Source organism: Paroedura picta, chromosome 7, assembly GCF_049243985.1.
Source record: "Paroedura picta isolate Pp20150507F chromosome 7, Ppicta_v3.0, whole genome shotgun sequence".
NCBI lineage: Eukaryota > Metazoa > Chordata > Lepidosauria > Squamata > Gekkonidae > Paroedura > Paroedura picta.
In genome coordinates, this window is record NC_135375.1 from 93,618,937 (window position 1) to 93,643,523 (window position 24,587).

Below are 24,587 nucleotides of genomic sequence, written 5' to 3' on the forward strand. Positions count from 1 at the left end.
ATTTCCTTTTTAACCTCTCAAACAAGGAATCCTACAAAATATTACCATCTCATCAGCTTTAACTAAACAACTTCAGGCATAAGAAAGACCTAACAAAATGTTTGAGAGAACATTCTGAAAAATTGTCAGCATTTTTTAAAAGCTTGTGTCAAAACTAGGCAGCTCTGATTGACAGTCTAAGAGCTGCTCTGATATAGGCAAAGGGGGCGTGTTTGGGAGACAAACCCATAATTTGCAACAGAGATCTGCAGTGGCCAAAGCCAGCCACTTCCTCGATTTGTTTACTTGAGTTGTAACAAGACTGCTGTGTTCTCCCCTTTCCCCCCCTCCCCATCGCCCAGTGGACAAAATATGGCAGAGGACTTATTTCTGCAGCATTCTGTATTTGATCTTATTTAATATATATATGTGGAGTAGATCAGCGTCAAATGGAGCAAGATCTGCCTCCTCGTTTGTTACTGGGTTTTAGCAGGCAGGTCACTTGCAGAAGGGTTCTGCAGCCTGAGGTAAGTCCCACTTTGCTCCGTGGGTCTTCCTGCCGAATCAGCATCTTTCAGATGCAGTCCCAATGTGCCAGCAGACTATGGCTTGTGTAGAGAAGCAACCTCCCCCCCCCCCTGCCAACAGTGCAGCTACACCCACTTTCCACCAAGTCACTGAGGCAGCTGTGGATCTAACCCAGTTTTCTAATAGCTTCAGTATGAGTCATACTCCCAGGTGATTGGAAAGGAATCTTGCAATTCTTCAGGTTCTCATTTGCCTTTGGAATACATGGTGAAATGTTGAGTTGTGAGCAGTGTGCCTGGGGTTAATACTCTTGTCAAGTAAAGGACTGATTGTTGGGTGAGCTGTCCTTTGATAGCTCGATTGCTGCGGTGAAGATCAGGACATTGCCACTGACTTACTGATACCGCCCTTATTAGTCCTACACAGGTGATCGTAACTATGATTTCTTTTTCCTTCTAAAAGCAATTGGTAAAAGAGTTTCTTCCTCTTCCTCCTTCTCCTCCTCGTCTTTTTTGGACGTGGTATCTGCAGCATTTTTTTTAATGTGTTCTCTACCCTCCTGCAGCTGGCAAACTGAATAACTGCAGACGGTCCTTTCTCTTGGGGGATGACATGGCAAAGTAAGAGCTGTACAAAAGCTCTTGAGGTTCTTGAAGACAGCCTTCCTTTGATCCTTTAAAATGGCCACAGACGAGAACCGGCTCATAGGTCGACCACCTGTGCGACCCACCCGGTGGGGTTGTAAAAAGGAAAAGAGAATGGCCCTTAGGAAGCTAGCAGCAAAATTTTAAGGATCTGCGTTCTGTCCAGTTCATGCTCAGGGAAATAAGGCGGGGGAGGATCAGCAAATTTAGTTTTTTGTATAGCCCAAGACTGGAACTTTAAAAAGCTCACACACCTGGATTGCATACAGGGGAGAAGGCTTTATCAGTGATTTTGTTTTCATTCAGCCCTTTGAACCTAAGCCACTAGCAGCCTAACTAAGGCAAGTTTTCAAGCTTTGAGCAGCTATAGAATCAGCAGGGGGATTCTGCACACCAGCTGCCAAAAAGTTCCAAACAGCAAAAGGACAAGTTTGCTAGTGCAGCGTCCTGCTTTATCTTGTGCATGACAATATTGATGAATCGGAATAATCCTACTTGTGTGTATTACCTAAAGTCAGTACATATATTATTCGGAAGAGGTTGAGCCTTCAGACCAGGGGTAGTCAAACTGCGGCCCTCCAGATGTCCATGGACTGCAATTCCCATGAGCCCCTGCCAGCATTCGCTGGCAGGGGCTCGTGGGAATTGTAGTCCATGGACGTCTGGAGGGCCGCAGTTTGACTTCCCCTGCTTCAGACTAGCGTTTCTTCAGAGCTGGGTATGCACTGTCCTAGTTCCTAGCCTGAGAGTGTCATGTCATTTCTGAACAGGACTTTTCCCCTTGGTTTCAGAATCCCATTTTCCTTCTCTGCTTTCTATCTAGCTCAGCACATTCTGTTCGGGACTATATCCTTCAAGGTCATAGTCTGACAAGGGCTAATTGATTCTTCACTGTGCTGGAGTCTGGGAGAGAGGCAATCCTGGTAATTGTCCCTTCTGTGTTGCTCTGAAGAACTTGCCTGCCTTTTAAGCACCGTATATTTTGTACTTTATCAATATAGAAATAGTCCCTTCTCCTTCCACATGTCTGGCCATTTAAAATTAAATGTCACCTTTCTGCAACAGCAAAACAATACAGCATTTTATGCATTCGTCCACATGACATATTTGTAATAGATTTCAGAATTTCATGCATGTTTGTGTATCTATATATGAATGATCTATATTATATTTTACCCTAACATATCATTTTTCTTCAGAGATGCACCAGCCTTATGAATGCTAATCATATTGGGGTGAAAAAGTGCTTTTCATACAAACCTGCAGCAGCGCTTCAATTACTGTAATAGTTATGTTCACAATGCTGCTGTGGTTTCTGTAATCACTGCTATTTTGTGTTTAACTATACCGTATCTTAAACATATTCCCTGCTTTTTCCTCTCTGTTGGAGGCAGGAAGATGTTCCTGCATTATTATATTTGTAGCAGAGATATTGATTGCTGGATTCTGATGTTCCAGAAATCTGGTGGTGGCTTCCCCTGCCAGGATTGTGATGGCTCTTTGTTTCCTTGTGTGCTATGAGTCCACAACAGGCTCTTCCAGAATGCGTTTCTCTCATTTTTAGCAAGGAATGGGTAATGCAAAACCATAAGTAATTAGATGCTCATGCTCCTGAATCAGGAAGGGCATAGACCAGCCTTTCTCAACTCTTTTACCATTGAGAAATCCATTAAACATTCTTCAGCCTTCGAAAAAACCTAGAAGTGGTGTGACCATGTAGAATATGGGGAGCCTAGCTGGGAAGAAGAGTTGGTTCTTATATGCCGCTTTTCTCTACCCAAAAGAGTCTCAAAGCGGCTTACAGTCACCTTCCCTTTCCTCTCCCCACAACAGACACCCTGTGAGGGAGGTGAGGCCGAGAGAGCCCTGATATTACTGCTCGGTAAGACCACCTGTGCGAAGAGCTTTATCAGGGCTGTGGCGAGCCCAAGGTCACCCAGCTGGCTGCATGGGGAGGACCAGGGAATCAAGCCCAGCTCGCCAAATTAGAAGTCGGCACTCTTAACCACTACACCAAGTTGGTATACGCCTTCCCGAGGCCCCTCTCCTTCTCATCCCATCGTCAGCCATTTTGGGAGGGGGGGCAGGTCAAGATGATAATATATGGTCATATCACTTGGTAAATGTTTAACAAATTTAAAAAATATATTTAAAAATTAATTAACTCCCATCCATTCAGGAAACACTTCCAGGGCTGTCAAGAAACCCCAGGGCTTCACAAAACCCTGGTTGAGAAAGCTTTGCATAGATGTTCCTCAAAATCAGCAGGAAATGGATTTCTACAGATCCCTTGGTACATGATCAGCAGAAGATGTTGCAATACCTTCTGAGTGATGGTCTCAGTTCTGTTGAACTGATGGCTATGAAAGTCTTGAGCAAACTTAAGCTCATGTGACTTTAGGAAGTAATTTCTGGGATATCAAGTTTTTAGGCACATGCAAAAGTTTCAAATAAACCCCAAGATCTGTTCTCTGGACTCAGTTCCCTGGACTCAGTTCCCTGCAAAGAATTTTCCCATTTAGTTTATAGAATTTGAAAAAATCATTTATTTACAGTCTTTACAGTTTACCTTTCCCACTAAGAGTCGAGGCATATTCCATATATTACAAAAGAACATAAGAACCCTGCTGGCCAAGCCAGTGATCCAACTAGTCCAGCTTCCTGTCTCACACATTGGCCAGCCAGTTCCTCTGGATAGCCAACAATAGGGCATAGAGGCCAAGGCCTTTCCCTGATGTTGCATCCTGTCTCTGGGATTCAGAGGCCTAGTGCCTCTGAATTTGCAGATTCCACTCATTCACCATGGCTAGTAGCTGCTTATAGACTTTCCCCCCAGCAATCTATCTAGTCTCCCTTTAAAGCTGTTTATTCTTGTGGCCATCACTACATCCTCTGGCAGCAATACTGCTTTAATCACTCTCCGTGTAAAGTAGTATTTCCTTTTGTCAGTCCCAAACCTACCAGTCATTGGTTTCTTTGGATGCACTCAAGTATTTTGGCAGGAAAAGAAAAAAAAATTCCTTTGTCAACTGTCTCCAACTCATGTATAACTTCATAAACCTCTAGCATGTTCCCCCTTAGTCATCTCTTGTCTAAACTGAAAAGCCTCAGACTCTTCAGACTTTCCTAATAGGGGAGGTACTCCAACCTCCTAATCACTTTACTTGCCCTCCTCTGCACTTTTTCCAGCTCTGCAATGTCCTTTTGGAGATATGGGGACCAGAAATGCACACAGCTGATGTTGTGCCATAGATCTATATCTATATAGATATATATACATACACATATGCACACAGGGGGCTCCTAAGGGCTCTAGTTTGGTGTTGGTTCCCTGGCCTCGACCAAAGGCTTGGTCTTAATCCCTAACATGGAGTTTATTTTTTCACCGCTGCCGCACACTGGGTTGCCACTTTTATTGTGCTATCCACTACAGCCTCAAGATCTTACTCCTTCTCGGTCTCAGCAAGTTCAAGCCCCCATCAGTCTATGCTTGAAGTTGGGATTTTTTGTCATGCAGATCCCCCCTACTGTTTTAACCCTTCTTTGTCCTTGAATGCAACCTTTCTGGCTTTTAAATAGTTCTGTTCAAGCCAGCCTGGAGAACTTGGGACCTGTTAATGGGGAAAGCCCCTCCCCCCCCACACACACACCCCGTACAATGCACATCTTCTTACACTTGTCAACTTCATTGAACTTTTATTTGCCACACCTCCAATACTGATGGTTGTGGGAGCCCACTGCTTACTTCCCTCCATTGTGAGAACTGCCCATTGATTCCTACTCTTTGTTTTCTGTCATTTAACTAGTTTTTAATCTATAAGAGAACCTGTCTTCTTGTCCCATGCCTGCTAAGTTTACTCAGGAGGCTTGGCAAAGTACAGAGTGTAAGTCAATGCAGCCATCTTCTTCATTGATTTTATAATTTGACGTTATCATCTGTACTTTATTGTGCTTTTACTAACCATGGCAATGTTTATGTGTTAGCAATGTTTATATGTAAGGCAGAAATATACTTCTGGGCAAAATCACTGCTATTTCAGCATTTTTTCTTAGAAGAGATTCTTATATGCTAGACTTCAAAGAATTGCATCAAAGATTCTTATTCACCGTGGGGAGGACAGATTTAGGTTATGAGTTTATACTTCATATATAAGTGTTTTCCTCACCAGTTATATGTTAGATTCAAATGGGTAGCCGTGTTGGTCTGAAGTAGCACAATGAAGTCAGAGTCCAGTAGCACCTTGAAGACCAACAAAGATTTATTCAGGGCGTGAGCTTTCGAGTGCAAGCACTCTTCCTCAGACTATGAACTCCTTACATGACAGTGGGAATATATAAAGGTAATGGTAAATGTATCCCCTGTGCATGTCTGACCCTTGGGGTGACGCCCTCTAGCATTTTCATGGCAGACTCAATATGGGGTGGTTTGCCAGTGCCTTCCCCAGTCATTACCGTTTACCTCCCAGCAAGCTGGGTACTTATTTTACCAACCTCGGAAGGATGGAAGGCTGAGTCAACCTTAAGCCGGCTGCTGGGATCGAACTCCCAGCCTCATGGGCAGAGCTTTCAGACTGCATGTCAGCTGCCTTACCACTGTGCGCCACAAGAGGCTCATTGGGAATATATAGCACATATCAATTCTGTTACATCAGTAGACTCTGCCATACAACCAAGTACAGCCAATGATGGACTCTGATTTTCTTGTGTTATATGTTAGTTAACCCAGTAGATGTAGAACTACAACATAGTCATTGTAAAAAAATGTCCCGGATCCTGATTTTTGCCAAAGAACAGTCGTGTGCTACAGTGCTTGTTTTGCATTTGTTCTGTGTGTCTAGATGAACAAAAAAAAAAAAAAAACGGTGAGTTTTTCATTTTTAAAAACTGCTCATTATGCCACTTTTTAAAGCTTTCTTTAAAGTTTCCATCTGATATTCTTGGTACCCCTTTTAACCAATCCCTCCTGTCTTCTTTGTCTCATCTTTTGCTATCTCCCCTTGATCCTTGGGAGGTCCGTAAGAACAACTCCCTTGGTGTGGCGTAATAGAGCTTCCTCTGATAACAAGGTCGTCTTCACACGCTGGATCAGAGTGCATCGTTTCTGGAACGTGCCTTCCTCAGCCCTCCCGACCCAACACTACTTGGGGGCCACTAATTAGTCGCATTCCTCACCCTTGCCTTGCCTTTCTCGAGCAACAGAGGTGACTTGAGGGAATTATTCGTGAACCAGATCAGCGGCAAAAAAATTCATGAGTGCTATTAGAGTCTCGGGTTATGAACAAATGTCCCTCTGTCAGTCTCCTCATTAGGAAAATATCCCCCCCCCCCGTGAGCTGGAGATCCCCCCTCCCTTTTTAGAAGTTTGTTTTGCATTCAGAATCTCGTCTGGATTTTTTACTAATTGCTTTGCCTTCTGCAAAAAATATTACTGTGGCAGCTCCTCCCCCTTCCTCCCACTTAATTCAGCAAAGGTTCAGCCTTCCTCCAGCTCAAGGGACCTTTGCCCAGTTAAAGTGGTCTTTCCATTGGGGGAACTTTAGTGGAAGGCTTAGTTGGAGGGAGACTCCTTGGAACATGGTTGGATCCCCCCCTCTCTCACACACACACGTAAACACACACAAACACACACTGTTTTAAATCACCTTTGTCCTCAAATGCTACCTTTCTCACTTTTAAATAGCTCTGTTCAAGTCAGCATGCACAACTTGAGACCTTCTAAATGAGAAAAAGCCCCCCTGGACCATACAGTGCCAATATGCCATCCTTATACACACATACACACACACACACCAGATCCACCCAGTTCCCCTTTCTGAGCACTCTCTCACTCCTCCCATCTCAGCCCCCCCTCCCAGCATGTTTGTCTTCCAACATCTTACCACATGACAAAACAGCTCTCTGCCATTCTTACTATTTAAAGAACATGTCATCCAGCCCACCTTTTCAGGAGCCCCCTGCTTAATTCTCCCCCCCCCCGGCTGCAAATGGGAAATGGTCTACTCCACACACTGTTCTCTTCTGTGTCAGCATACTGCACTTTACCTGCCTATGACCCCCCTTTACCTGCCTATGACCTCCACGGTCACAACAGCACTGCTGTCTTAAATGTAATGAATATGCCAGGGGTGCCAAGTGCCAGCCTCCAGATAGGACCTGGAGATATCCTGCAATTACAGCTGGATTTCAAGCAATAGAGATCACTTCCCCTGGAGAAAATGATCACTTAGAAGGGGGACTCCGTGGCATTATACCTTACTGAAGTCCCTCCCCTCCCCAAGCCCTGCCTCCTTCAGGCTCCACCCCCAAATGCTCAAGGTTTTTCCCAGCCCAGAGCCGGCAACCCTTATATAAGCTGATGCTGGAGCCTACAAACAGCAACCATAGACAGCTGGCTCACAGACAGCCGGTATGGCTTCAAGGATGAAAGAATGGGGGGGGGGGGGTGATGTGGTCTGCTGGAGTAGCTGTTAATTTGCAACAGTTGACCACATAAATTAATTGCAGGCCTAGAATGTGATGCAATAAAAGAAAATAATGTCCAGTTGCCAAAAATTGGCAATCCTAGGGCTTAGAAGAGGCAGGGTCTGTGATGTTCAAAGATGCAATTTAGGCATAAACTCACATCTCAGACAAGCTAGATTGAAACTCAAAACAGGAAAACAATTAAATGTCATGAAGTATCACAAGCCTCAGTTGTGCTTGTGATGAGAACAAACCAAAGTCTTTGGGCTCACACATTCTCTCTTCCCTGCCATCTTGTAGAATCCTAGAGTTGGAAGGGGCCATACAGGCCATCAGTCCATTCCCCTGCTCACTATAGGATCAACCTAAGGCAACCCTGATAAGTATCTGTCCAGACATGGCTTAAAGACCACCGGTGACGGGGAGTTCACCACCTCCTTAGGCAGCCTGTTCTTTTCATATGATACTAAAATTGTAAATCAGGAAGCCTGGGGATGGGGGGTGGGGGGTCGGGTGTCTATCCAGACTGGTTTGTTTTTTAAAAAATCAGGTTTGCTTCTTGCTTTTAAACTAGAAATCTAAACCATGGGTTAATTCTGGGGTGTATATGTGACTCCTGACAACTTTAAATTAAATAATCACAATTATTTGGAAATAATCTATTCCTTTTCTGTGTTGTAAGTATCTTAAATTGCTTATATCAGAAGTAGTATTTTAGGCCATCCTCTTGATTAGCAGTTGCTGGCATAATTTTTAATGAAGAAGTGATAGCTTTGTGCTGCCCACACCCCCATATGATATGTTATTAAGTGCACCATCATATCCCCAAATTATTCTGCCACTTAGCTGATTTGTGGAGAAATGACCTCTCAGTCATCTTCTTCATGGTTTTGGTGGTGCTATATTTGTCCTTTGTGCATTGCAGATATGAGCTGAGCCATTCTCCTTCAGTTTGCAATGCAGTCCCCTCATTAATCTCTTGGAGCAGAAAAGGCTCCGAGTCTCCCCAAGTAACTGGGGGTGGGAAGGCACAATGTTTGCTTTCTTTTTGCAAGAGAATACAGTTTTGCAAGGGGATACAGTTGCAGCATATCTGTGCGTTTGTTCCACAGCAGGCAACTGGAAAGGTATAAATGGAACCTTTTATGTTTTGATCATTCGCAGTCTTGCTAATGGAAATGCGATAGATTTTGCTGCAGAAACCTAACTCTGAATCAATATTGATGCAGTGAAGCAGCTTGTTCAGCAATGAAGAATGTCTCTATATATTACAGAAGGAGGCTCTGGTCAGCTCGAGGCAACAAGGTGCAGCCAAGTCCAAAGAAGCAGGCCCCGGCTTCCTCCGCAGGAATTGTCTCACGATCAGTGAGACTTAGCAGGTGGTAGGGAGCCGTGCTGGTGATGTCACCAGAGGTGCAGTGACATCACTTCAGGCAGGACCCAGAAGTGATACCACGGCATTGCTGGTGAGGCTCTGATATTCACCCCAAACTCTATGGCTTAATCTTAGAGTTTTGGACAAATGCTAGTGCATCACCCCGCATCAGGCAATGCTACCATCACCACCCAGTCTCCCCAGCTAATTTCCCACTGCTGAGTGGCAGCAGGCAGCACTAGAAGGGAGTGGGAGGGCTCCCACCAAAGAAGGAAGCTGACCTCCCTTAAAGTAGAAGTGATGCATAGAAAAAAAAAAGTTCCATTCATCATTGAAGCAGTTGCCTTTTTAGGAAAGTTATTAAGAAGAAGAGGTGGGTTTTTTGAATACCTCACTTTTCCCTACTTGAAAGTATCCCAAGGTGGCTTCCAATTGCCTTCCCTCCCTCTCCATCACCCTGTAAGGTAGGTGGGGCTAATAGAGCTCTTTAAAAACTACATCATGCTGACTCCAGTGGGGGGTATCCAACTACCCTCAAAAGTCTTCCTCCTGCCTATGAAGCCTTCCTACCACTTGTGGCTCTTCCTCCAATGGAAGAGCCTCTTAGGTTGGAGGAAGGCTTCACAATGGAGCCAAAACGAAAGGTGGAGTATAAATACTTTAATGTGTAAATCCATAAATAAATAAACTGTGTGCAGCGGAGTAGTGTCGATGTGTCACAGAGACTGGAGAAAGGACTTGGTGAAGTGGTTAAGAGTGACGGGGCCTCTGGATCTGGAGAACTGGGTTTGATTCCCCACCCCTCCTCCACATGTAGCCAGCTGAGTGACCAGTAGTCAGAATTCTCTTAGAGCCATCCTCTTAGCGTTCTCTCAGCCCCACCTTCATCACAGGGTGACTGTTGTGTGGAGAGGAAGGGAAGGCGATGGTGGATTGCTTTGGGACGCTTTCAGGTAGTGAAAAGCAGAGTATAAGAATGAACCATTTATAATAGACCATATAAAAATGTACTATTTGGCAGGGTTGTGAAATTAATAGTGATACCTTGTTTTTTTTACAACAAAGTTGTCAAAGAACTGAAGAGAAAGGGAGAAAGAGCTGCAGCCTGCCGGTCCTGATGATACTTTAGCAGGCATATTTTAGGTTTTGTTATCTGAGCAGTAGGCAAAATGAAAGCAAATAGAAAACAAATGTTGAAGTATGCAGAAGAATGTGTGTTGCTGGGACTGTGTGTCACATTGAACATTATAATATATTAATATGAACAAAAGTATTGATACTGGATTAATTCCATCTTCTGCACCTACGTTTTCTCATAATTTTTAGATTTATGCTAACACAAAATCATGGTGGCTAGTTACACATATTTATTGCATACCCTACAAAACCGTTTAGACAGTATAGACTTCTATTGGCTTAGCTAAATGAACAGAAAGTCACTTTATGGAGGCCTGGTTTCCAAGGGGAGGAATAAATTGTGTGTGATGGAAGCTAAGCTTGATTGCTTGGCTAAAGAGCGTTAAAAAACGGAAGGGGGGTTTATTTTATTCAGTCAAGTAGGATGAGTTCAAGCTGAGAAGCTATTTCTAGGTGGCATGTAAAACTGTCAGATTTTCTGCAATCGCAGGCATCTTTCTAGCAACAGCAACCAAGCTGTAATAAATGGATCATAGTTGGCTGTTGATTAACATGTGATGCTTATGTTGACGTGAACTCTTTCACAGAGTGGCAACTCAAGATGATGGTACTTACAAACCATTAGGATATACTAATGAATGCACACAAGCAATGATGGGAAGGCACAACTGTAGCATATAAGGCAGGCATGCTCAACCGGGGTTTCGTGAAATCCTGGGGCTTCTTGATGGCCATGGAAGGATTTCCTGGATCAGTGGTAGTTGATTAATTTTAATATACATATACACATATACATACACACACACATTATTATATATATAATTGCTAAACATTTATTGGTGGTATGATCTTATATGGTCATGTCAACCTCCCCCGCTCCTTCCAAAATGACCAATGATGGGTCTGGGGAGGGTGGGAAGGGGAGGGGCCCCGAATGGGCATGTACACATCTATGGTTCCCAACCACAATCATGCCACTTCTGGGGTTTCTTTTATTTTTATATATTAAAGCCTGAATAAGGTTTCAGGGGGTTTCTCAAGAGTGAAAAAGTTGCGGGTGGTCAATGATGTCCCAAAAGAACAGGGTTTAGTACTTGGAAGAACTTAATCATCATTGTGTCTGTAAGAGGTTTTTGGAGTCATAATGAATTTTGCCCTGATTTTACACGACTGTTTTCTGTAGTTGGGTTTGTGCCAAAGGCAAACATACCATTCAAGGTAAATCTGCACTTTGATTGGATACCAGAGCAAGAATGTGACAGTATAATTCTTCTGCTGTTATCTCTGCTAGGAACTATGGGTTTCTTCTTCCTTCATGCAGAATCACTTGTGAAAAATCCACATTAACTTATGATCAAATGAGCACATGAGAAAGGACTCCCTCTTTCATGTCAGTTTGGTGTAGTGGTTAAGAGTGGCGGCTGTTTTCACACAGCATTCCTGTCAGGGCTCTCTCAGCCTCACCTCCCTCACAGGTGTCTGTTTTGGGGAGAGGAAAGGGAAGGCGAATGTAAGCCACTTTGAGAATCCTTCTGTTAGAGAAATGTGGCATATAAAAAACAACCTTCTTCTTCTTTAAATGCTGTATCCTTCTGTATTCTCAGTGTCTCCTTTAGTATGCTTCAGCATTGCTTTAGTGTACCACAGGCTCTCAAATCAGTTTCATCGTTAATAGGGGTTTTTTGCAAGATATCAATAACAATATTCCCAATTTGTAGCTCCGTCAGCCGTGTAATTGTAGTGATGCATGGCTGTAGGTGTAATCCATTAGGTGTTAAGAAAGACAGTATTTCAGGATAAAAGACGCAATCAATATGTTAGTGCACAGAGTCTATTTTTCAATGCTAGTTAACTAGAAGATATGTAAAGATCCCTTTGCATTAATAGGACGCGATAGAATAATACACAGTATTGCTAGTCATTTTCAACATTAAAAGGCCCAAGGGTAAATATGGATGGTAACCTTTTTGTTGGGCTTGGAGTCAGATAAACTAGTATCAAGCTTGCTTTAAGGAGAAAATCAGATAGCTTCAGAGCAGTTTGCTATCATTGAAACATGTCATACACAGGATTGTAAGAATGAGAACCCTGTGGATATTCTTCAACCCCATCCAATGTAGTGCCCATTGTATTCCTGAATGCAACAGGCATTCCCAGGAACAATGGAGAGGGAGGCAGGTGTGAGGGCGGGATGATGCAGATGACTGTAGTGCGGTTGAGCCTCCATACTGCCCTTCTGCTGGTTTCCTGCTGTTTGTCCGCCGGTGGATCGCGCTTTTATCTCATGGAGCATTTCATTGCTGATCTACAAGTACTCCTGCAAAATAACTTTCAAAGGGAGAATCCAGTGTGAAATTACTGACCTGGGGAATTTCTGGACATTAGTAAAAATAGCATTACGCCCGCGGAATGGCAGAGCGCGAAATTATATTGCGCCTCCTAGGTCCTCCTCACCTGTTTGCTGTCTCACCTTTGTCTGCCGTCTTTTCGCGTGTCTCACCCTCCTCATCTGCTGTTGTAAAAGGCAGAAGATAGCATCTTATACGCATCCTGCTTTGGCCTGTCAATCAGTTCAGGCAACCAATCCCCTTCCTCCGTATTTTGACAGTTTAAAGGCCCCATGATGCCCGCTGATTTGTTTTTAATCCATACTTATCGGTTGCAATGCCTATCTATGGAATCATAGATGCATAGTGTTTTTTGAATGCCATCCCTTATGAGATCACGAGTCCTTTGATAAATGAATATCATTCCTGATTTGGGAGGAAGAAAACTTTCAAGAGGCACACTTTGTGACACAACACTGAATAAAATATTCTTTTATTTCTGGCATCGCATGTCCACCTATCCATTGCTCCATTTTTTAAAAGAAAAATTCCCATTCCCAGGAACAATGGAGGTGTGAGGCAGGTGTGAGGGCGGGATGATGCAGATGACTGTAGTGCGTTTGAGCCTCCATACTGCCCTTCTGCTGGTTGTCTGCCAGTGGATCATGCTTTTTAGTGTGGTGAATCCCTTTTAGCAATTCCCAAAATCATGCTTTAAAATGGAGGATGTAGCGAGCAGTCATCTGATCAGACGCTAGATGTGGCAGATATCATATGGAGGGGCCGGAATATTCAGCTTCCATTTGGCAGGCATGACGCTATTTTTAACAGGTGCGGAAAAGCCCCTGGAATTCATTAAGAAGTTCAACATTAACCACCCCTCCTCTTTCTGGAAGATAGAATGTTTTTTCGCTCTTTATGTCTTCATGGAAATTTATATCTTCCATATATTCTCCTTACAAATGTAATATGATCTGCTGTTCATGTTTCGTTCCTCCTTTGCCTGTCCATCAGAAGTTGGGAATGATTCTCACACATGCTGAGTGACATCTGAGCTAAAGTCATTGACTTTAGGGATGTAAATGTAATCCACCTGAAGCTAAGGAAGAATGTAATGGAGGCTAAGATGTTTGACAGGCCCTCTTCACCTGCAGTGGTATATTGCTACGATGTAAAAATATGCAAACACATCAAGTTATACCCTTCCAAGTCAGTTGAAGTCATTGGCTCAGAAAGGTGTAATTCTGCTGGATGGCATTGGGAGTGCAGTCATATCTTTTGATGGGTGCAGGAATGTATTAGACTTTGTTCAATGGACAGCAGGGCTGAATTGGTTATGAGTAGGATTGCAATACTGTCTCTTTTTCCCCATTGGAAATAACAACATTTTGCTCAGTTCAGAAAACGTGCTAATAAAACATCCTTCCCCTTAACATCCCTGCCTCATTCTCTCCTCGAGCATCCTACAGGCTGTCATTTGGACTTTGTTAATTGAAAAATCAATTCAGATACTCACAGATTAGTGTTCAGTGAACATATATGAAACATCACAGACCGTCTTGGAAAAACCTCATTGTGCAGGGACTTTGTATGGGAAGAGGGGTGACTCCTGAAAGGAACAACCAATTCACAGGTCAGCCTTTCCCCCAGGGTGGAGTCCTGGTATTCCATCTGAGGATCCCCCCCAAGGTACAATCAAATATGGTGCCTCATTCCCAATGGGAGAAAACTTGGCCTCCGGCTGAACGGGAACGGAGGGGATCAGGGAAATTAGAAGGGTTAATATGCGATCACCTGCCGCCTATTTGTTCTAAGGGATGGTTTTATGGGTTTTATTGTATTTTAATGTTTTTATTGTTGTGAACCACTGTGAGACCATTGGAAGAGCGGCAGTATGAAATAAATTAAAAAAATAAATAAATTTCAGTTTCCAAAGGAAAATGCCATTGTAATGAAGCTAGTGATTGTTCTTTGCTTGCAAACAAATAAGTGGAGGATAACAGTGCATGCATATAAAAGCACAGAAGTGGTTCAGTTACTCAGCAGACTTGTCTGCATTGCACGGCTTGATCTGGGCTTCCGCGCATCCAGTGGCGCTAGGCAAACGTGACTCAGAATCTTTCGCATCAGACATATGCTGTTTGACATTCTCTGAGCCGGCAGAGCTGGCTGTCTGCTCCTAAGTACAGTTGGCTTTTTGAATTATGCATCAGGCTGCAATATGGGGGGGACAGCACTTCATAGCTCCTGCTTGGGGGGTGATGATGGGAAGGAGGGGGAAGGTCTGTGATATACTGCCACTTTTCTTTTCTTTTTTTATGTGCTCACTGAGTTAAAAGCAACCCTTGAATTGTGTCACTTTCTCTCCTGGTCCTGACTATTTAATCATCTGAGAGAATACCAGTCTGAGTTTTGCGGGAAGATTTATGATGCCCCTAACTGTCAGCAAAGTGCTCTCTTCAGCCGAGCAATGGGAAGTAGCCCAGTTTAGAACATTAATGGGCTGGTGGGGTGGGGGGAATAGCGTGGGTGATGGAAATGTCACTGCAGTTAGCCCTTTGGGCTGCATGCTAAACGGTGCTGAAATCCTGGAGGGATTGCTCTCTCTGCTTTTTTTCTGGAGACGTCTGGGAGGTTGCTAACTACACACCACCGCAATGCATAATGATAGAGAGGCTTTTATTTATTCTTGCTTTGAAACCAGTGGGGAAGATATTAAGGTTGCTGCCTGCGTTTTGCAGAAGAAAAGATTTCTACGTGGTGCATGTGGAGGGGGAATTTTCCGTTATTATTAAGTTGCAAAGATTTATAGCTGGAGACGGTTTTCCGTGCAGGCCAGAAAGCACCTCCAAACACCAAAGTCTGCAAAGTCAGTGCAAACAGCATAAGTGACGCAAATCTGGGTGACCCAAATCTTGTCTAGCATCGTCATGGTGTTTTAGTAGTGTGTATTCCCCTTCCACTGCAAAATAGGGTAATAGTGGGGTGAGAAACATAGTTTCAGGAGCAGACTTCCTTTCAGGGTATCTCCTTCCCCTTCTCTCAGCCCTTCTCAGCCAGGAGCCAGTGGAAACTTCACTGCAGATGTAGAATCATAGAATCATAGAGTTGGAAGGGACCTCTTGGGTCATCTAGTCCAACCCCCTGCACTATGCAGGACACTCACAACCCTGTCGCTCATCCACTGTAACCTGCCACTCCCTTAAGCCTTCACAGAATCAGCCTCTCCATCAGATGGCTATCCAGCCTCTGTTTAAAAATTTCCAAAGATGGAGAACCCACCACCTCCTGAGGAAGCCTGTTCCACTGAGAAACTGCTCTAACTGTCAGGAATAAGTCCCATTTACAATTCCATGGTGACTGGCATTAAGCAGCTCCCTATCACCACATTTTGTTCATTGAATAAGATGGCTTGATGTGTCCATGTGTAAGGGATTAGGAGTTCTGGTGGACTTTAAGTTATATACGAGGCAGCAGTGCGATATGGCAGCTAAGAAGGCTAATGCAATATTAGGCCGAAATGCTAGAAGCGTAGGATCTAAAGCAGCCATTTTCAAACATGGAACTGTGGAGGATTCTCTGAAATAATTTTTCAGACTTCCCAGGCTGAGGAGGACTGGGGGTGGGGGGAGATAGGAGACATGTAGGCTCTGTCTTCTCCCAGGCACTGAAACCAGGAGAGAATTCACTCACTCTCAGGAAGAGCGGCCAATTCCCTAGCTTGTGACTGAGTCCATTAAGGCAGGAGGGGAAGACTACAGTTCCTCCCTCCAAAGCTTCCATGGACTCCGGGGGGGTCTGCAGACTCCTAGTTGGGAATCCTTGATCGAGAGCAAGGGAAGTTATAATACTACCACTGTATTCCACATTGGTTAGGCCTCATTTGGAATACTGTGTCCATTCTGGGTGCCACAGTTCAAGAAGGATATTGACAAGTTGGTATGTGTTCAGGGAAAGGCGACTAGGATGGCTGAGGGGTTGGAGTCGATGCCTTACAAGGATAGCTTGAAAGAGTTGGGTATGTGTACCTTGGAGAGAAGGAGCGCAAGGGGTGATCGGATAGCTGTGTTTAACTACATGAAAGATAGACATGTTCATGAGGGGGCCATCTTCTTTACTGCAGCTTTAGAGACAAGGACTAGGAGCAGTGGGTTCAAATTATGGGAAAGGAAGTTTCACTTAAATATTCAAAAGCTTTTTCTAATGGTGAGGGCCATTTGTAGATGGAATATACTGCCTCAGAGGACGGTAGAGTCTCCTTCGTTGGACGTTTTTAGGAGATTGGATGACCACCTCTCAGGAGTGTTTTTTTTAAGTTCCCAAGAAGGTAGGGTGCTGGACTGGATGGCCCTTTGTGGTTTCTCCCAGCTTTGTGTGATTCTGAATCTGACAGGTCCACTTGATCCGTGATTGAAGACCAAGATTGGTTTTCCCATCATTTTGTTTTTTTGGTTGATCTGGATGGTCAAGGCATAACCATGTTGATGGTCTATAGGAGCATCCCCCTACAATTTGAGAATATGCCAGATTACAGGAATTCTTTAGAACAGGGGTAGTCAACCTGTGGTCCTCCAGATGTCCATGGACTACAATTCCCATGAGCCCCTGCCAGCAAATGCTGGCAGGGGCTCATGGGAAATGTAGTCCATGAACATCTGGAGGACCACAGGTTGACTACCCCTGCTTTAGAAGATTAGGGACCTCTTGCACATGAATAAATGTCTGGGCCTTAATTGTACATTGTACAATTAGCACATGAGCAAGCTTCTCCACCACTTCCAGGAGTTCAAATCTAAGAGTGTGTGATCCATCCCAAATTGCAGCAGCTGGGTTAGATGTCTATAGATTTAAAAGTGTATCTTTTACAACTAGCCAAAATTAAAACGATCAAACTTTCCTTGACCTACTGAAGAGTTTACTCAGTGCTCAGAACCTGTGGTTCAGGAAGGCAGCTCTGCACCTGATATGTAACTGAATCGCTTAAATGAGTTGTTGATATACATTTGTAGATGAAAATTTGCTAATGAAGTTGCACATTGAGATGAAACTTGGAAGGGCAGGGAAGAGAGAAGAAATCCAGCTGGTGCCAAATTGTATGCAACTCCACTCTTTATTTCCATTTACGCAATTGCAGAGGTTCACAGATTTTTGAAAAAGCATTTATTATGACAGGCAGCCCAGTTAAACTGTATAAAACAAATGGAAAGCAAAATAAGACCTGGACATTTGCTGTTAGGTGGTATTTGATGGCTACCTTGTCTGTATTTGCATGCAATATATTTGCTAAACACATTCCCTGGGAGAGGATATGGGCCTTGTTGAATTCCTGCTGTAGTTTTACACAACTAGGGGTACTATTACACAGCTGCAATTTTAATATAATCCCCAAATTGACCAAGTGTTTAGAGTCCATAGTTTTACATATGTCAAAAGCATAAAGTTAGCCTAGAGCTGAGACGCAAGTTTGTTTACTTTTTGTAAAACTTTTGCCTAGTTTCAATAATTAAAAAGATATCGTACAAATTATTCTTATATGATGACATACAAACCCACTGGATTATTTTTAAAACATCCTGTGTGTCTAGAAATAATTTTAATTAGTTCCTCTCTGGGACTTGATTATGGATCTCAATTTTGTGCAATTAACTTACACTGCATGGAGTTCAGTGTTAAATGACCTTGCTTCACTTTCTTCATTAGGCCCTGTTACAGTCAGTGGTCCAGCATTCATCAGACTGGGTGGGGGAACTACGCACTTAACCAGCATTTATTGAAAATGTTTCTTTTTCCCATGACCTGTTAAAAAAAAAACAGGCACATTATCAATCTGTCCTGATGAAAGGCTGAAGACTCTAGGGTGATGGCTGCAGGCATAGACAATTTTTAAAAGGCAGCTTTAAAAGGCAGAGTCATGGAGGATAGATCATTCAGTGGCTATTAGCCATGGTGAGTAGCAAACCTTCATATTCAGAGGCAGTAAGCCTCTGAATAGGAATAGCAGGAAGCAATGTCAGAAGAAGACCTTTGGCCTCTATCCCTGTTGTTTGGTGTCCAGAGGAACTGGCTGGCCATTGTGTGAGACAGGAAGCTGGACCAGATGGACCACTGGCCTGATCCAACAGGGCTGTTCTTAAGTCTTAGGCTAGGTGTGTAGCCGGATTGACCTTTAAACTAAGTACATTATCATTCTGGGTCTGTGATAAAGTTCTTTGCATGCTCCACCATATGCAAAGTAGGCCTTGAGCCCAAAACACAGTGGTTGCAATATTGACCACATGACAGGAATTAGAAATCAATGCAAGGTTACATTGTCTGACCTGTATCAAATTTGTGAACGTTTACTGGGGAGAACAAAGGTATCTGCCTTTTCAGCAAGAGTGGCCAAACTGGGTCTCCAGAGGTCCATGAACTACAACTCCCATGAACCCCTGCCAACTGGCAGGAGTTGTAATCCATGGACCTGTGGAAAACCACAGTTTGGCCACCCCTGCTTCACACATTGGCCTTGTCAGTGGAGTAAAAACACAATGTGAGTTGGGGGTCAGTCTTCCTCCATTGTTTTTTTGCTGCTAGGTGAGACAGTGGTTCTGTTCAGCTGCTATCCCTGTGCTAGATTGTTCCTGAGAAAAAGTTGGCCCTTGGGTCTGTGCAGGCTCCCACAATCCTGAGGGAAGACATAGACAATATTTCAACCTTCCAAAGGAATCCCCAGATCCCCATACCAGAGGGATGTTTTGTCTACTTGTTCCATTCACTCTGTACTGAAGGGAGTGAGAATATGAATGTGCGATCTTGAGACTGATCTTTCTGGGGACAGGGAAGAAAATCCTGTCTCTGTAAGTCTCAATGCAGTCCCTACACTTCTTAGGAAAGAAAAAAAGGGCACTGGCAGCTGGGAAGATCTGTTGGAATGTAGCTGTCTCCTTGAAACGAAGGCCCGGACAGACAAAGGGGATGTTTCCCCACTGGAGAATTCTTTTAGCTCTGCCCTTGAGTTTTGTTGTCTTTGCCCTCTTCCATTTTTAAGAACTCAGCTGCACCGCAAGCAGCAAGCACGGTTCCTTCTGCAGCAAAAGTCAAGGAGGGAAATCTAGAAATAGTCTTTTCTCCTTCTGCCAGCTTTCCTCTTAATCAAAACCCTGGATGCCGTTGCATCCCATTTCATTATTTCTGCTGCCATGAGCAAAATCTGTTGCAAACACTTGCCTCAGCTGGAAATTCAGGACTGATTTGATTAGAACTGTCCTCTGACTCAGTGCTGAGTTGAAATGCGCATGGAGCACTTTGGCTAGCCTGCCGCAGAGGCAATAAAGCCACTGCGACTTTCCTGATACGGTTTCCACAAAACAGAAAAGAGGTAAGCGGTGGGAGGTGTTTTCTACATTGGGAGAAGCATGTGTGGTTTTCCTACTGGTGCTGTGGCTGCCAGTACGGTACAGCCACATGGCACGTACTGATCCCTACTCCATCCATTCCCTGGTTTCCCAGCATCACCAAGGCTTCTTGGATGGGGTTTTAAAACCATCAGTTGAATATCATTACATTGTCATAATGTTGTATCAGTCTGTGTGTCAGATTCTCTGAATACCCAGCTTTCCTATTCAAAAAGTGAGAGCCTAGCCCCTTTCCTTGCAGAGATATGAAGGTAAAGGCATATCTCTGCGATGAAAGAGGCTAGAAAAGGCTTTCTCAACCAGGTTTTTGTGAAACCCTGGGTTTTCTTGTCAACCCTGGAAAGATTTCCTGAATGAGTGGGCATTAATTTTTATATGTATTTTAAAATGTGTTAAACATTTATCATGTGATATGACCATATATGGTCATGTCAACACATCCACTGCCTCCCAAAGTGGCCAGGCCGGGAGGGCCCTGAGGGGGCGTGTCCACAGCTATGCTTCCCAATGATATTCTGCATGATTTGACCACCTCTGGGGTTTCTTGAAGCCTGAAGAATGTTTCATGGGTTTCCCAATTGTAAAAAAGAAAGGCTAGGCTAGATTTTTTTAATGAAATCTTGGAATTTACAAGATCTGTTACATGGATTGTTACAATGTTATTATAATAATATAACAGTACTCAGTTAGAGGTTTAAAAGGCCCGCTGGCGATAGTGGGGCAGGTCTGTTGTGGGAACAGTGGTGGGGAAAGAGCTGCTATGTGGGCAAGACCCTGAGAGTCCAAACTCACACACACACACACCTTGTAAGCATCCAGTCGTTTCTGAAGTTTTCCCCAAAATGTTGCAGCAGAACAGGTCTGGCAAAGATTTGGAGAAAAGCCGTGGAAAGCCTGGGAGATGCATGGATGAACCACAGTGATGTGAGGAATCAGGAAGAAAGGCTGCTTGCTGAGAGCATTGAACCCAGGGCCAATATGCTGTGCGGAAAAGGTCAACGTTGCCTCAGAGCTGTGGGAACATAGTTTGTTAGGGATTAGGGGATCTGAGCCCTCCATGTTCTTGCACGGAATGCGCCACAGCCCAGGATGCCTTTCAAAAATGTGAACGAAAAAAGAGATCGGATACAATAAGAGAGCCAGTTGGGTGAGTGGTGTGAGTGGAGGATAGAGGGTAATTGGGCAGGGGAGACCAGTTGGATGCACGGATGGGTGACAAGGGATGGGGAGGCAGAGAAGAAGGGGGTCTGGCCTTGGGAGCAGGGGAAATGGAGACAGAGTGGAGGGGAATAAGCTTGGTGTAGTGATTAAGAGTGGCAGCCCTAATTTGGAGAACCAGGTTTGAGTCCTCATTCCTCCGTATGCAGCCCACTGGGTGACCTTTACCCAGTCACAATATTCTCAAAACTGTCTCAGCCCCACCTACCTCACAGGGAGAGGAAGGGAAGGCGATTGCAAGCCACTTTAAGTCTGTTTCGGGTAGTGAAAAGGGGGGTATAAAAACCTTCTTCTTCTTCTAAGTGGGAACTGTGTGTAGGTAGGTGGGTGATATACCCCTTCCTCTTCCTGTGTCTCCCTTTTCTTTTGAGCAAGAGGAATTGTGGATATTTTCCATGTTCATATATGGAGTAAGGGAAAGAGGGAGACTCAAAATGCAATTGAATGATCAGGTAGCAAGTGCAGGTAAGCCAAGGCTGGGTCAGGCTGTGTGCAGGACCTGGGACAGCTCCCAGTGCAAACTTCCAGGGGAAAAGGCTCTCCCCCTTCACCAGAGATCTAAGAACATAAATAGCACAGCAGGCCTCCTGAGTGCTAGAGAATTACATCTTAGATGCAAGAGACAGAAAATTTACGGACACGGAGCCCGTGACCACTGGGAAGCCTTCCATGCAAGCACACTGTATTTTATCATGGGAGCTGAAAAGTAGTGGCAGGAGAGATGATAGACCAGTGAATTCTGGTCCCCTTTTTTTGGATGAGTTTGAAGCCTTTATCAGAGCCAAAGTTGGGCTTCAAATCATCTCCCTCTGCAGAGTGCCGTTTACTTTATTGGACTTACAGCCTGGTTGGGGGTACGGGTCACAGTCTGCCTTTAACATGCTCCATTAAGCCACAGAATAATTATCAAGTATGGCAGAATGTTGATGTATCCCACACCTTGGGTAGCCGTGTTGGTCTGAAGCATGAGAACAAAGTTTTAGTCCAGTGGCACCTTAAAGACCAACGAAGCTTTGTTCTGGGTATAAACTTTTGTGTGTATGCACACTTCTTCAGGTACATGGAAACAGAAGCCACCAATCATTACATGTAGGTAGCAAGTGAGGAGGATGGTGCCTGGAATGTCCAGTTACACCTACAATTGGATTGGATTAAGGCAAGTGGTAAAACCCATGAATAGCAGCAGATTAATTTACAGCATAATAAAAGAGTTTATAAATTGATGCACAAACTGAATAATAAGAAACAGGTACCTCTGTTAAACCCTGGAGGCTCCATTGCTCTGATTATTGTAATAACTTGTAACCCAGCAATTCTATTCTGTTCCTGAAATCCTTTTGCAGTAAAACAGCTACTTTGAGGTCCCCAGCTGAGTATCCTGGGAGGTTGAAATGTTCTTCTATAGGGTTTGTTCGTTTTTTTAATTGTTTCACCAAATGTTAAACCGACATAATTTCATGTTGAAATCTGGAAGAGCTTCTAGATGTGGAAGTTAAAGAGTTGTACTTCTGGCAGTATCCTAGAATACTTGTAGAGAGTTGTCGTATTTCGCTTCCTAGCATATATGTCTACAGTTTTTCCTCAAATGGAATGGGTAAGCTCAAAATTATTCAGTAAAAAGTGTCCTAAGTTAATCGTTTTAAGTGTTTTCTAATTGCATTCTTGGAATGGAAATGGAAGTTATATTTTAAATCCTGACATTCCCGCCTCACATACAAAACAAATATCACAAATATCTTCTCCCCACTCTGCCTAGTTTTCCTCTTTCCTGCCGCAGTCCTCCAGTTCTCCTTCATGCTCCAGGGAGTCCCCTATCACCCAGTCGCCAGTCTTGGGAGGAGGGGCTTCCTTAACATGCCCCTGTTCCTAATCTGGGCATTTGGCCAAGTGGCTAAGGCAGAAGATGAGTCGAGACAAGACAGAGATGCTGGACAGGAAAGCTGATAGTTTAGACGAAACCACTAATTTTGAGTGGAGCGGAATGAAGCTTTACAAGTCAGAATAAGAGTTTAGGAGTCCATCTGGATCCAGTTTGTCTGTCTGCAAACCAAGTTTGTCCAGTGATCTGAAGGGCTTTTATCACCTCCATTTGGTTTTCCAACTCTCTGCTTTGTTCGATTCAGCCAGCCAGCCAAGCTAATTCATGCTTTTGTAACCTCAATTTTAGATTACTGTGACATGTTTTTTGGTCTGATCTCAAGGACAATTTGGAAACTGCAGCTGGCTTAGAATGGAGCAGCCTGGATTTTGCCAAGAGCTAATTGGCAAGAATGTCCCTTTCCTGTTTTAAGACAGTTCTACTGGCTACCATTCTGTTTTCAGGTTCAATTCAAGATGATGTGCATAACCTCTAAAGCCCTTTATGGCCCAGGATGCGCACATCTGAAAGACCATCTCTCTCCATATATTCTCCTGCAATCATTGCATTTATCAGCCTGACTCCTTCTCACTGGGCTCTGACTCAGGACTGCCTGTCTGGCATTCATCCAAACCTGCACCTGTCGAGTGGCAGCTCTCACTTTGCAAAAAGGGGTCCCGGAGACAAATGTTTCAGGCATTCTACAAGGCAGCCTTATTCCCCAGATTGTTTTAAGGGGCTCCAATGGAATTTTTGTGCCTTGATTTGATCTTTGCTCTGGTTCTTAATGAAATATTGTAAGCCATTGAGAGATGTCACATTCCCTAGCTACTTATTCCCTTGGTGGCTACCATGCCATGGTAAGTTGGCCACACATGCATTAGGCATGTATAGCAAGGGTATTGTGGAGTACTGCAAACATCTGTGCCAGTGCATGCATTTTAAGCATGATTGCAAGGTTTTGCAAAATCAGCATGTCCCATCCTAAGCTTTTTTTGATTGTATAGCTATTATTCTTGCCTCACTCTGGAATAACCACCTCGATAATCTAGATGTCGCTATACTGCCAAGTGCATCTCTAGTGTTTGCCACACTAGATATAACATTATCCAAATAGGCTGTCTCCAAATTAGTTGGGAAAATTGGGGGAGGGGGGACAGAGTGAGAGGCGGGTAACTGGGATTGTCCACCTAAGCCTACCATGGTTTTTCCCTTTCAGATAACTCTCAAACCAGACAGGTGTTCAACAGGAAAGGCTTTTATGAAAAAGAGAACAAAACAGAACTGTGTATACACATACTGAAACACACAGAAGAACAGTATACACACAGAAGGGGAGAGATTCTTAATGAAGGGCAATAATGGCCCATCTTGAAGGGGTTCACAGAAGCAGAATCCAAGAGCATAATGGCCCAGCATTGTGAGAAGTGAAAGAGTAGACCTACAGGGAAGTGGGGGGTGCAGAGGATCCATAAACATGCACACACATGGTCTTGAAGGGGTTTTGGGAAGCAGCAAGTCAAAAAGAGGATTAGCCAGCATTTCCAAAAGCGAAACAGGAAGGCCCACATGCAAGTATCCAAGAACATACACACACACTGGTAGATCACCAGGGTGGTCCAATTATATAGCCAAATGTACTCTTAGATACGGAGGACTTGCTTG

The 24,587-nt window shown here is 43.9% G+C and overlaps 1 protein-coding gene across 13 annotated transcripts in view; it reads left to right on the top strand.

Moving 5' to 3' along the window:
- NRG1 (neuregulin 1) overlaps nt 1-24,587 on the top strand; it is a 680,406-nt gene that overhangs the window by 551,184 nt on the left and 104,635 nt on the right. The gene's annotated exons all lie outside the window — the stretch shown is intronic.